This window comes from Squalius cephalus (assembly GCF_949319135.1).
Source record: "Squalius cephalus genome assembly, chromosome: 12".
Taxonomy (NCBI): domain Eukaryota; kingdom Metazoa; phylum Chordata; class Actinopteri; order Cypriniformes; family Leuciscidae; genus Squalius; species Squalius cephalus.
The window spans coordinates 30,636,597-30,648,755 of NC_137133.1; positions in this window are offsets into that span (position 1 = coordinate 30,636,597).

The following is a 12,159-nucleotide window of genomic DNA, read 5'->3' on the forward strand; positions in this document are numbered from 1 at the left end:
TAAATTGTTTAAAACAACATAAATTTACAAATGTTTTTTTTACATTCATAATGTTCTATTTTTTATGTTTAAATTTTAATTCAAGGTTTTCATAGAATTTTGGTCCTTACCATGGTAATCTCATGGTACAGTACCTTCGAGTACTGTGTAAAAACCATGAATCACTCAGTGGCATGGTATTATCATCTGATACCATCACTGAACTGTACATCAGACCTGGCTCTGCTCCTTAAAGGTCCCATTCCATGGATTATTTTTATTATTTTATAATGTTTCCAGAGGTGCCCTTATAATGTTAGTATGTTTTTTAGATCAAAAATTGTTATAATTTAGAAATAAAAGGCATATTTCCTAGCCTGATTTCATTCCCTGGTTTGAACACTCTGTTTGAAGGGGCGTGTCTGCTGTGAGACTTCAGTGCAATCGCCCTCTGCTGTGATTGGCTGACATGCTTGCATATGAAATATCTGGCATTACATGTGGAACTATCTGGAAAACTTTTACTATTACAGCTATTATACGTTTTTACTTTTACAGCTATCTGGATTAACGAATCGTGAGAAGTTTTTTAAGTATTTAGATCTATTACCATCACATAAAAGGTTGCAGTTATGAGCATTGAGCAGATGACAGCCTGTTGATCGCGTGAAAGATCTTATCATTGCATCGCAGTTTCTGCACTCTCACTAATGATTTCACCAATGCAAACATGAGGCATATAAATACAGTAAGAGCTTCGTTGTGCAGTGTAACAGCGTCATTGATTTCATAACGAGTTTTGGCAAGTGTCCAGATAAACTCGCGCTGTGTGATTGATAGCTTGGACGATTGGAAAGGGATTGTTCTTTGATCGCTTTCTGTATATTAATCACAGTTTAAGTACGATTATTTTCATCCTACTAAGAGAAACGATGTGAAGTTGATCGCTACTTCCATATTAAATCACTACTTACCGCTTGCTGGAATATAGTTGAAATTGTCCCCTTCGTCAGTATGAAACGCTGAGAGAAGCCTGCTTGATATTATCCCAGGTTAGAAAAACAGTCCGTGGTGAAACGGACAGAGCAAACTAACAACTTCGAATTAAACTTTTGCGGTATCCGATTATAGATAAACAACCACGTCTGTTGACATTTCGCCATCAATACGCCTGTGTTCCTGTGGGCGGAGGTTACGGTTCTAGTGACATCACTAAAGAAGGAAGTAGAGGGGTGTAGTCCAATCCAGGCGTTTTTTGTAGTCAACTTCTGTTAAATAAAATATCTCGCTTGGCATTGAACTTTGAGCTTTATAATTTTACAGATATTATTTATACTCTAACAACAACATTACACACTAACTAAAGTTTGAAACATGGGATCACATAGAACGGGACCTTTAATTAATTGTAGTGTTTTCTAAAAGACCATGTGGTTGTACATCAGATTTCTCCCATTGGTCTAGAGATCCTGTATCTTTGGTTGATCTTTGATTTAGCTTTCACTTAAATTAATGACCTAACATATTTCTATCACTTGCAGAGAGGCATATAGATGCAAAGATAATATTGCAGCCAAAAGAAAGCTGTGGAACGAACGATGGATTAAATCAGAAAGCACCAACACTGGGGTACAAAAATGACTGATGTGGGGAGCAGATGTGGGTGTGTTTTACTGGCTGTCCCAGCACTCCATTTAAGTGCTCTTTAAATTTATTGGCTGCTGTATCTGACCCCTGTAACCAGTAATGTATACTGTGCCATCCATCAATACCATAGAATGATCTTTCCCAGTAAGAGAGATTCTTGTATATCACTCAATGTGCCTCTAGTCGTCAAAGTACAGAAATGTGGTAGAAGATGTTTCCTTCTTGTGTGCAGTCCATGACAATTTTTTAATTATTTAGTAAGCGTTGCTTCATAATTTGATGGCATCTGAGCCTGTCAAAATAAATGTCAACAATGATATCCTCATACGACACGAAGCAATTAAATATCTGTGACGTGGTGGAAGATTTCAGTGTGCTGAAAATGTATACACATCATTAAAAATGTTTCCATCCAAAGTTTTTAACTTGAGGGCAAAATCACAAAAAAAAAAAAAAAAAAACATCTGCAAATAAAGCAAGGTTGCCAGGTTCCAACAAAACCAGCCCAATTTCTGCTCAAAACCTGCCCAATCACGGCCCAAACTATCCGTGGACTAAAAAAACAACCCGCGGCAACAATGTAAAAGTAGCCCAATTCCAATGAAAACTGCAGACTTGGCAACACTGGAATAAAGAAATTATGAGTTATAAAGTCAGAATTGTGAGATATCAACTCAGTCTTTTTTTTCTCCGAATTGGACTTTATAACACAATTGAGGAAAAAAGTCAGAATTGTGAGTTTATATTTTGCAATTCTGACTTTATAACTCACAATTGTGTGTTTATATCTCTCGCAATTCTGTATATCTGCAGAATTGTGAGATGTAAACTCGCAAGTGTGAGATAAAAAGTCGCAATTATGTTTTAAATTGTTTTATTCCGTGGCAGAAATAAGCTTCCATAGGCTATCTGCTTAAAACGGAGAAGTTTTTCCTTTGAGTTTTCCGCGTGCTGACAAAACAATCACCATACACACGGATCGCTGTATTCAAAAACGCTGTATTCTGCTGCCAGGTCATTAGATGCTGATGAAACACTCGCATAAAATTATTATACGGCTTAAGAAATATAAACCACTTTTATGGTATAGCCTAAGTTTTTGGAGTCGGAAAGTAAAAATCTGTGTCCACTTTCACCTTATGGAACAGCTGAATTTAATCCAATGCAATTAAATTAAATTAAATAACATTTTGTGACTGAAGATTCCGAATCCATTTTAACCCTACAGCCTCACACATTCCAGCACAATATTTATGCAACATTTCTTTGTAAGTTTAGTCTCAAGGCTAAACCTACAAAGGAGTGTGGAAACTGTACTGGAATGTGTACTGTACTTTTAAGAGGTTCTTGTGTTCATTCACGGTCAGGGGTCTGCTGAACAGTTTGCCATTAATAAAACATCAAGCTGATTCACTAAGGCACCATGACACTGCAGGATGGTGTTATGATCTATGTTTTGGATGAGTGGCTTAGAGGTTTGTATCATGCTTTATATTTCCCTCTTTAATTGACAGGGTTGTGAAGAATGCAGCGGCTACCGTGATCCGGCATGCTTTACAGGAAGTTTACAGCATCACTGTGATCCAGGCACTTGAATCGGCTTAAGATTGATAAAAACCGTAAATAAACATCTCTTAAATAAAATTCGGTTTACTGCCTGATGTCTGTGGATAGAAATACTGTGACGTTAATTGCAGTGGGTAAATAGTGCTGAGTTTTTCTTAGTAATGCACATCTATAATGAGCTTAATTTGCATAGAAAGGAGGTGTGTTTGTGCTGAGAAAATGACAATGACTTCATTTGAATATTCACGACGCAGTGCTATCTCAGCACATTTAGTGGCTGGTTAAATAGATTGTGGGAGCATGATGCAATTTGTTGCGCTGAAATACAGTATGTGTGCAAAAGTGGCAAACCTGTTAAGAGAATTTGCTAGAAACAACTTATCTAATGTTAGAAACAATGAGCATGCATCAGTCACGTGTCACATGATGGTTATTTCAAGCTCTCTCTGGAGCTTGAGGCACTTCATTTGAAAAAGATGGAAGCCTCCTCCATCACAACCTGACATACATGTCATCTGACTTCTGCTGAAAGACAATGTTAAAATTCAGCAACACCAACACCGACCAGTCTATGTCAGCAATGATGACAGCAGAAAGACAGAAGCTATCTTCCTGTCTTTCTCTGTTTGTGTCTAACATGGTAATAAAATAAAAGGATTACAACAATAAATCAATGAATCTTGTTGTGCATGGGTTTTTTTCTAAATATAAGGTATTACTAATAGATTACAGTACAGTTTTAGTTCATTTCATAATCAAAACTAAAATTAAAATAGCATTATATTTATGTTGGGTAAGCACAAAAACTGTTAAAGGTGCAGTAAGCGATTTCTGAGAAACGCTGTTGAAAATGTTTATCAAAACCAACTTTGAACTGACAATTTTGTGAATATTTGCAAGATGTCTGTTCTGTGCTGGAAAAAAAATGTGTTTGTACATAGTCGTGTGTAAATTGGAGGAAAAAACAAAGTGGATTGAACCAATCTGGCAAGATCTAGGACCTACATTAATATCGAAAAAGCTTTCTAGCGCTGGAGAGACATTGGATGCAGAATATACATTGTTTTGTTACTCACGCAAGCTGTCTTATGCACCAGCTTTATGTGGTTGGATAGCATGTTCATTACTTTGGGGGTGGAGCAATGAAGGTGTTTTAGTTTGGGTGTTGATTTCAAATATCACCAGTGTTTCTCAGAAATTGCTTACTGTACCTAAAGTTTTGTTTCGCCAAGGTTCATGGTATTTACACATGTTATTTGAATAAATCTAAGGTGTCATTTATGTCATGAACAAAACATTTCAGAGCATTTCATTACTTGGTACAATAGAACGATTTAAATAGAATATTGTTCTAAAACCTTTCTGTTTGTGTCATTCATAAACAGACAGTCGGCTTTAAAACTCCTGTCCCGTAAATTCATTGCATGCTCTCCTAGACCACTTTTTATTTTGTTTTATTTCTGTGTCAAATACCTGGTCCCCCTGATAGCTATCTGCTATATTTCATCAGGAAGATGGAACGGAATTACATACATTGTTATTTTCACAGACAGCCTGTGTTGCATGACTTGTCATTCATTCAAGTCATTTTATTTCTAAAGATGCTACATTTCAGTGTTTTTTTCCTCAGTGTTTATTTTTTTTTTTTCAGGTTTTGCAAGAGGACAATGTGAGGATTATGACATGTTTGTGCCAGTTTGCCTCAAAACGACATTTTCAGAGTCTCCCTTTTGAGCCAAACGGAGCCATCTCAACACAAAAATTATTCCCACTCATTGTGTCCTTCTGGAAAACACATCTCCTTGAATGCTTTGACCCAGCTCAAAAGCTTTTTGAGGTCTCAGAATGTCTTGCTGTGAGGGCCGGTTGACAGAGGCTTGGCACTTTGCTACGATGATGTTTTAAAAACTGGCATTGCTTGTGCGATTGAATGAAGAATAGAAGAGCCATCATGCATTTAACGCAACATTAAAACGGGTCAGGAGTAAATGCAACCTCGTCGCCTCAGGGGTCGTGCTGAGCAGAACCGGATGAAGGTATGTAAGGCAAAGAATGAGTGTGAAGTAAAGCAGATGCTGCAGACCAGAGAATGAATGCACCACTGGAGCAAAAGTGGAGATCAGGGCATCTGGACACAAACAGCCTGTCGTCTGAGGTGACCAGGGCCGAGTGCCAATGGTTCTGGCCATCTGCGCCAGTGTATTTGGGCCACTTTAACTCCATGTCTAGAAATGAAGATGACAGCGAGCGGGGTGCGAGGGACATAATAAATGGAACAGCTCAGTGCTTGCTTGCTTCTCCAGACTAGTGGGAGGAGAGAGGTCGCTCTCAGATGGCACGATGTACCCTCAAATCACCTCCTTCCCAGATCAGTCGTGAGCCAACTCTCGTCTTCATGAGCCAAGCTTTAGTTCTTTTTCAGCCTCACTCATCCGATCCGCTGATTTATGACTCAATTCAATTAGCCTCATTCTGGCTCATCAGTCAAGATGGCTTCTGAGATCCAACCTGCTGTTGCGTCGCCTCCTTCTGCAGGGCTCAAACAATCTGACACAATTATATCATGAAACTTTTTCTCAAAGGATGCTGTCCAGATATTGACAGCGAGGAAGACTGTGCCAACCAGCCGCTTTAGATGTGTCCAAATGCGGAAGTGATAACTGGTAATCCCACCAGCGCTCGAAGTCGGCCTTTCAGCAAATAAGTTGGGGCGAACATCACATAACGCATAACATAATTAATATTTATGACCCGTATGCCTGGCATTATGCACTGAGCAGCTGACAGAAAGTAAACTTCTTGAGGAGAAAAGAAAAAAAAGAAAATTGAAAGAAGGAAAGAAAAGCTGTCTTTTACAAAAGTATGCATTTTTATGCTCAAGTTTTAGGCCTTGCGTTTGACAGACACTTTTATCCAATGTGACTTTCAAAGTATACATTTTATCAGTGCATCTAGACTGTTTGAGTTTCAAAAATGGCTTAAAGTTTAGAAGTGTTCATTTGTAATCTCATCTGACATTATCTGTGTCATGCTCGTGAAGAGAGGTTGATGAGATTTATAATGTGTCCCCCAACTTCTCGATCGTTCTTATGCCCCTTAAACTGATCTGTATTGTGACAGAGATTTATTTTGCGCCCAGATCCCTCAATCATCAGAATTGTCTCTAATGACACTGAAATGGAGATGGAAAGCTTGTGTTAGAGCTCTAAACTCTAAGACGCTTACAGAACCATCATCTTTATATATTGAGATCAGAGGTGACCAAACTGCAACATTTGATATTTTTATATATTTTGTATTTTCGAATTGACTTTACTGCTTGGACTAGCTGTACGTTATTGATAACCTATGAGGACAATCAAATCTGAATGTGAATACAAGACTTTCAGTGAATGTCTAAATAGGTCATTTTTTTTGCGGTTCAACACAAATTGTCCTTTGCTGCTCACAGGACAGTATAACAGCTCTCAACAGAAAATGGACTATTCTCATTCTGAGCTGTTCTCCTCTTCAGTTTCTGCAAATATGAAATATTGCTCTTCTCAGTAACTTTGAGAGGCCTGTATAACAGGATGGCCTGCTAATCTCTCCTCTTCAGGCATCCAATCCATTTGTATCCGTATGGGCGTCTGTCAAGATTTTGGACACATGGGTGATGGCGACACAGTTAGGATGGCAGGACACAGCTAATAGAAATGTTATCAATGTTACGGTCAGAATTTGGTGGGAGATGGATAGTGATGTTAGGGGTTAAAATCTTATATAGCCTCTATTTTTTGGGTGACTCTTTCACACCTCAACTTTCACAATTTTGAACTTGAAAGAGTAAAAGAAAGTTTGCCGGTTTTGACAGTGACCTTCTGAAATGTGTTTACTCTCTGATGGTAATGCAGAGAAACAGTCTCATCAGCTGAGCTTGAAAGGAAACTCAGCACATTTGGAGTGAAAAAAGATTATATCGCTCAACCATGAAATGTGAACTGAGAGGTGTTTTCTTGGGTAGGACAGGATACAAGGCGATTTAACTCCCCAACTATTTCCCCACTGGCATTTATCGCCTTTATATCAGTTTGTGGCGCGCATGAGAATTGTTTCTGGAATGACAGAGCAGCACAGGAAATTTTCAATAAATACAGTGACTATGAAGAATATTCTGTTCTGAGATTTAGATTTATTTTGCTGTTGTTGTCAGTCTTCATGACTCCATATTCACAACCCTAAAGATGTATAACGAGTAAAGTAAGAAAGTTCTCAAATCTGTCTTTTAGACATGATTTTGAGACCCTTTAATGTTTCTTTTTCTTTGTAACTGCTTTCCTATCAGCTGCTGTCAGTGTAAATAATGCATTCCATCTTGGAGACATGGGTGATGTAAGTCTGGTTATATATTTTGATCATGCTTTTTGTGTTTTAAGCTAACAAATTCATTAAAAACCACACACTCATTCATTGAAACAAAATGGGAGTCATTTAGAAGCATAGAATCTGGAATTTACAAAATAGACATTTATATTTATGTATTTGGCAGACACATTTATCCAAAGCCATTTACATTGCATTCAAACTATTGTTTTTATCATTGTCATAATAACCTTGGTACCATCCTCTACAGTTTGATCTTCAGGAAGGCATATGGATGTCCTTATAGACATATTTGATCATTGCTTTCATAATAGAGTAGCCTATATGCACACAGATTGGATAGACATGTGGATATTGCCAGACCCTTTGTTTCTTGTCTTTCATCTCAGCCTCCTAAAGAAATCTGCAATTGCCTCAGTTTTCAAAACCCTTAAAAGTTTGTGATGATCTGGTTTCTCTTCAGGTTTCAGAGATATCTATGTTATCTCAGGTCCAGCCAAACCACAAAACAAAATGCAATAAAATATGATAGGCTATACAGTTATTGAAGTGCATCTATTGACATAAATTGCAACTTTTTTATTGAATTTGTTTGTATAAATAAAAAAACGTTCTTTGAACGTCTTTATGATGTTTTTCCTTGATGAACGTTCTCATAATGTTCCAACAAGGAAGGATAAAAGCAGGATCTATTCGCAGCAGTGGTCTTTATTAAGCACTAACTCAATATAAAACACTCAGAATCTTCACACAAAGCAAACAGAACAATGTAACTGCAACAAGATCAGACAAATAACACTACACACTCAGGGATATACAAATGTTAACAAAGGGAAGAAATGAGAAACCAGTGGAACGAATTAATCAAACAATGAAAAACCATGGAAACTAATGTAAACGAAGGAAACAGGAATTACGAGTCCAACTCAAACTAAACTCAAGCTCAGATAACATGACAGAAATGTCCTTATGATGTTATTTGTACTTGATGAATGTTCTCATAATGTTCTTAGAACAGCATTCCTTATGATGTGATTGATATTTGATGAATGTCAACATTCTTGGAATATTCAAATAAAGGTTAAAAAAAATGTATATTGTGAGAGCAAAAATAAGGTTAGGAGAATGTTGTACTATAACATTATCAGAACCTTTTAAATAACATTCTAATCACGACAAGAAAACTGGACATATTAACATTTTAGAAGCATTGCAAATCACTGTTCCCACAACATTTTTAGAACATAAATTTGTTAGCTGGGCAGCAGATTATTGAAGTGAAAACTTCTTCTTTTTTTTAAGTTTACTGTAAAGCGAATATACCTTACAGAACCAAACATTTATGTTATAGCCTACAAAATATATATTTTACAAAAAAATGTAGACTCTAAAATTGCTATTAAATCAAATCCATGTATAACCAAGTTGAGTTCCAAATTTAAAGTTGATAACACTAAAAGGTTTTAAAGCACCGTTTTTTTTTTACGGTAATGCGTTGTCCAATTTCAAAACCGTTTTCACAGAATGAATTTTGAACTTTCGAATGGCAGCCTACCTTTTTATGATTATTAGGCCACTAAAATATATGATAGGCTATATGAGAAAATATATGAGAAAAAAAGGCACAAAAAAGTGCTCCAACTTATAGTGTCCCACATCCTGGCAGTTATAACAATCTATAAAAATCCAAAATTGCAACTACTTAAGGAGATAGCACAAAGATGAGTTAGATAAAGTGAAAACAATCCGCAAGCACATCAGCTAGGCCTATTCCACCATCAATATCAATATTAATAGTTAGGCTACATTTGTGAGTTATTGGTGAGATATATCGACCACATATATATTGCATTCTGGGCTAGGTGGGTAGACAGCCAGTGTTAACTCCACCACAGTGTAATTGAGCGTGATGTGAGGTGAAAGCGCAGACAGTTTGTTATCTTCACCACTGCACGAGCGCAGGCACTGCCTCCTCTGCACATCAGACACGTGAAAGCGATTTCGCGCCGAGACTGACATTGAATCTCATTCACCATAAAATACATGGCAGCCATGTCAGAGACCGCGCCGCCATCCACCTCTCCATGACAGGAGATAAGAGAGCTTTAGCTTAAATCGCATATTTAAGGCATTTGGTTGAGAGTATTTGTGTACGTCTTGGCAGTTTACAGAGCTCTATTAAAAGGATTAGTCTGAAACAGTCTCCTCTATTTTTATGCCTGCTTAGGGTGGGGTGGCTCTGAGCGGTGGTGGTGTGTGTCAGATGGACTGGTCACACAGAACGACGTTTTTCATATGACAGTGAATGAAAGAACATGATGATGGGTCTTAAGGGGCTGTCAGACGGATTGGCCTCGCTGTCAGTACGTGCTTTTGGTTCTGTCTGTGAACTCTCCTGAGAATACAAGCTATAAAAATTTGTTTACGCCATGAAGCTCCTGTAGCTTTCAGATTCTGCACTGAAAAAAAAAAAAATTTTACCTGACCCTTAAAGCTAAACGTTTTGCTGACACTTTGTATTTTAAAATGTGTCAACATGGCTGTCATTCTGGATTCTGCATCATGCAACGGCAAATGTTATTGTAGACTTGAGATTAAGCTTTTATCCCCGTTGTAAAGTGAACAGCAGTTATTTTGCCAAGAGATCTCTTTTTTTATTATTAATTATCAAGACATTGAGAGAAAGACAATTTTCTGAAGAGATGGTCTTCATGCTCAGCTTTCTCAGTAAACCAAGGTTGGGCATATATGTGCTGACCAAAGGAACTTACATTATCCTTACAAGGTAGAGAAACATGTTGTTCATGTTTAAAATAGATTTACATCATGCTACATAATCCTCATTCCTAATAAAGAATACTTCAGTCGACATATGCATCAGTGGAGAACATAGACATTCCTATGTGGTTAAAATAACTCGTCTCTCACTAAAAATATATATTTTTAAATTTCTTCAGTTATATATATATGTACAGTGCTATGCATAAGTTTAGACACCCATACTAAAGTTGACTAAAAAGAGGAATAAAAATTCATCTTTTGGAAACTGAACTTAATGCCTTAATTTAAAAAATTAGGAAAAATCCAACCTTTAAGGACACCAATTTTCTTTGTGAATGAATAATGTATCGTAAATAAATAAATATTCTTCCTTAAAATACAGGGTGCATAAGTTTGGACACCCCTATGTTAAATTCCCATAGAGGCAGGCAGATTTTTATTTTTAAAGGCCAGTTACTTCATGGATCCAGGATACTATGCATCCTGATAAAGTTCCCTTGGCCTCTGGAATTAAAATAGCCCCACATCATCACATAGCCTTCACCATACCTAGAGATTGGCATGGTTTTATTTCAGTTAGCCTAATAGCTGGTTTGATTTGCATTGAGAGATGATCTTATGGAAATTACTCCATGCCATTCTCTAGGTATGGTGAAGGCTATGTGATGATGTGGGGCTATTTTAATTCCAAAGGCCAAGGGAACTTTATCAGGATGCATAGTATCCTGGATTCATGAAGTAACTGGCCTTTAAAAATAAAAATCTGCCTGCCTCTATGGGAATTTAACATAGGGGTGTTCAAACTTATGCACCCTGTATTTTAAGGAAGAACATTTATTTATTTATGATACATTATTCATTCACAAAGAAAATTGGTGTCCTTAAAGGTTGGATTTTTCCTAATTTTTTAAATTAAGGCATTAAGTTCAATTTCCAAAAAATGATTTTTTTATTCCTCTTTTTAGTCAACTTTAGCATGGGTGTCTAAACTTATGCATAGCACTGTATATATGAAATGTTCTATTCATTTCTTCAGGGTTACTTAAAAAACAATGAGAGTTAAAATACTGACTGCACCTTTAAAAGTGTTTTTGAAAAACATTGTCTACGCTTTTTAACATTACTGTTTGGTCTTTTGTGTGTCATAACAATAGTTATTGATATAGGCAGGTGAAGTTTTACATTATAAGTTACATCATGCGCCCATGTGAAACAATTCTGTCCGAATAGGGCTGTAACTTGTCTTGTGATGAGCAATACAATATAGATAACTTTAAACATTATAGCATGTGTTGCAATGCCTTCAGTTATTCTGAAAACAAATATCACTGCTGGCAGTAAGCATGGTGCATAAGTAACCAGAACTGAATTCATCTATGTTGAATGTTGTCATTTTGAATGACAGTTTGAACTTACAGCATTTCAACCCTCTGCTGTGGAATGAATAACTTGTTTTATCACAATAATTCGCACAATAACTTTTCATTGCTTTGAGATCCGCAAGTGGGTGACCACAAGCACATCCACATTTAATTTGAAATGTCGCCTCTATAAAACATGAACTGTAATAGTTAGAATAAATGGCAGGATGTAAATAACAGTCTGTTTTCACGTCTAGTTCTTGTATTGAATGCTGTCTGACAAATGGCTGTCACTCCACATGCAATGTTTGACTGGGACATGAATCATGACATGAGATGTTCTCTTTCAAGAAGCATGAGGAGGACATGTGTTTCCATTTGCTTTTTGGCTGTTTGTTGTTATACTTTTATGTCCCCTTGATTTTGATTAAAACCAACATATATTGTTATTCTACTTGTTATA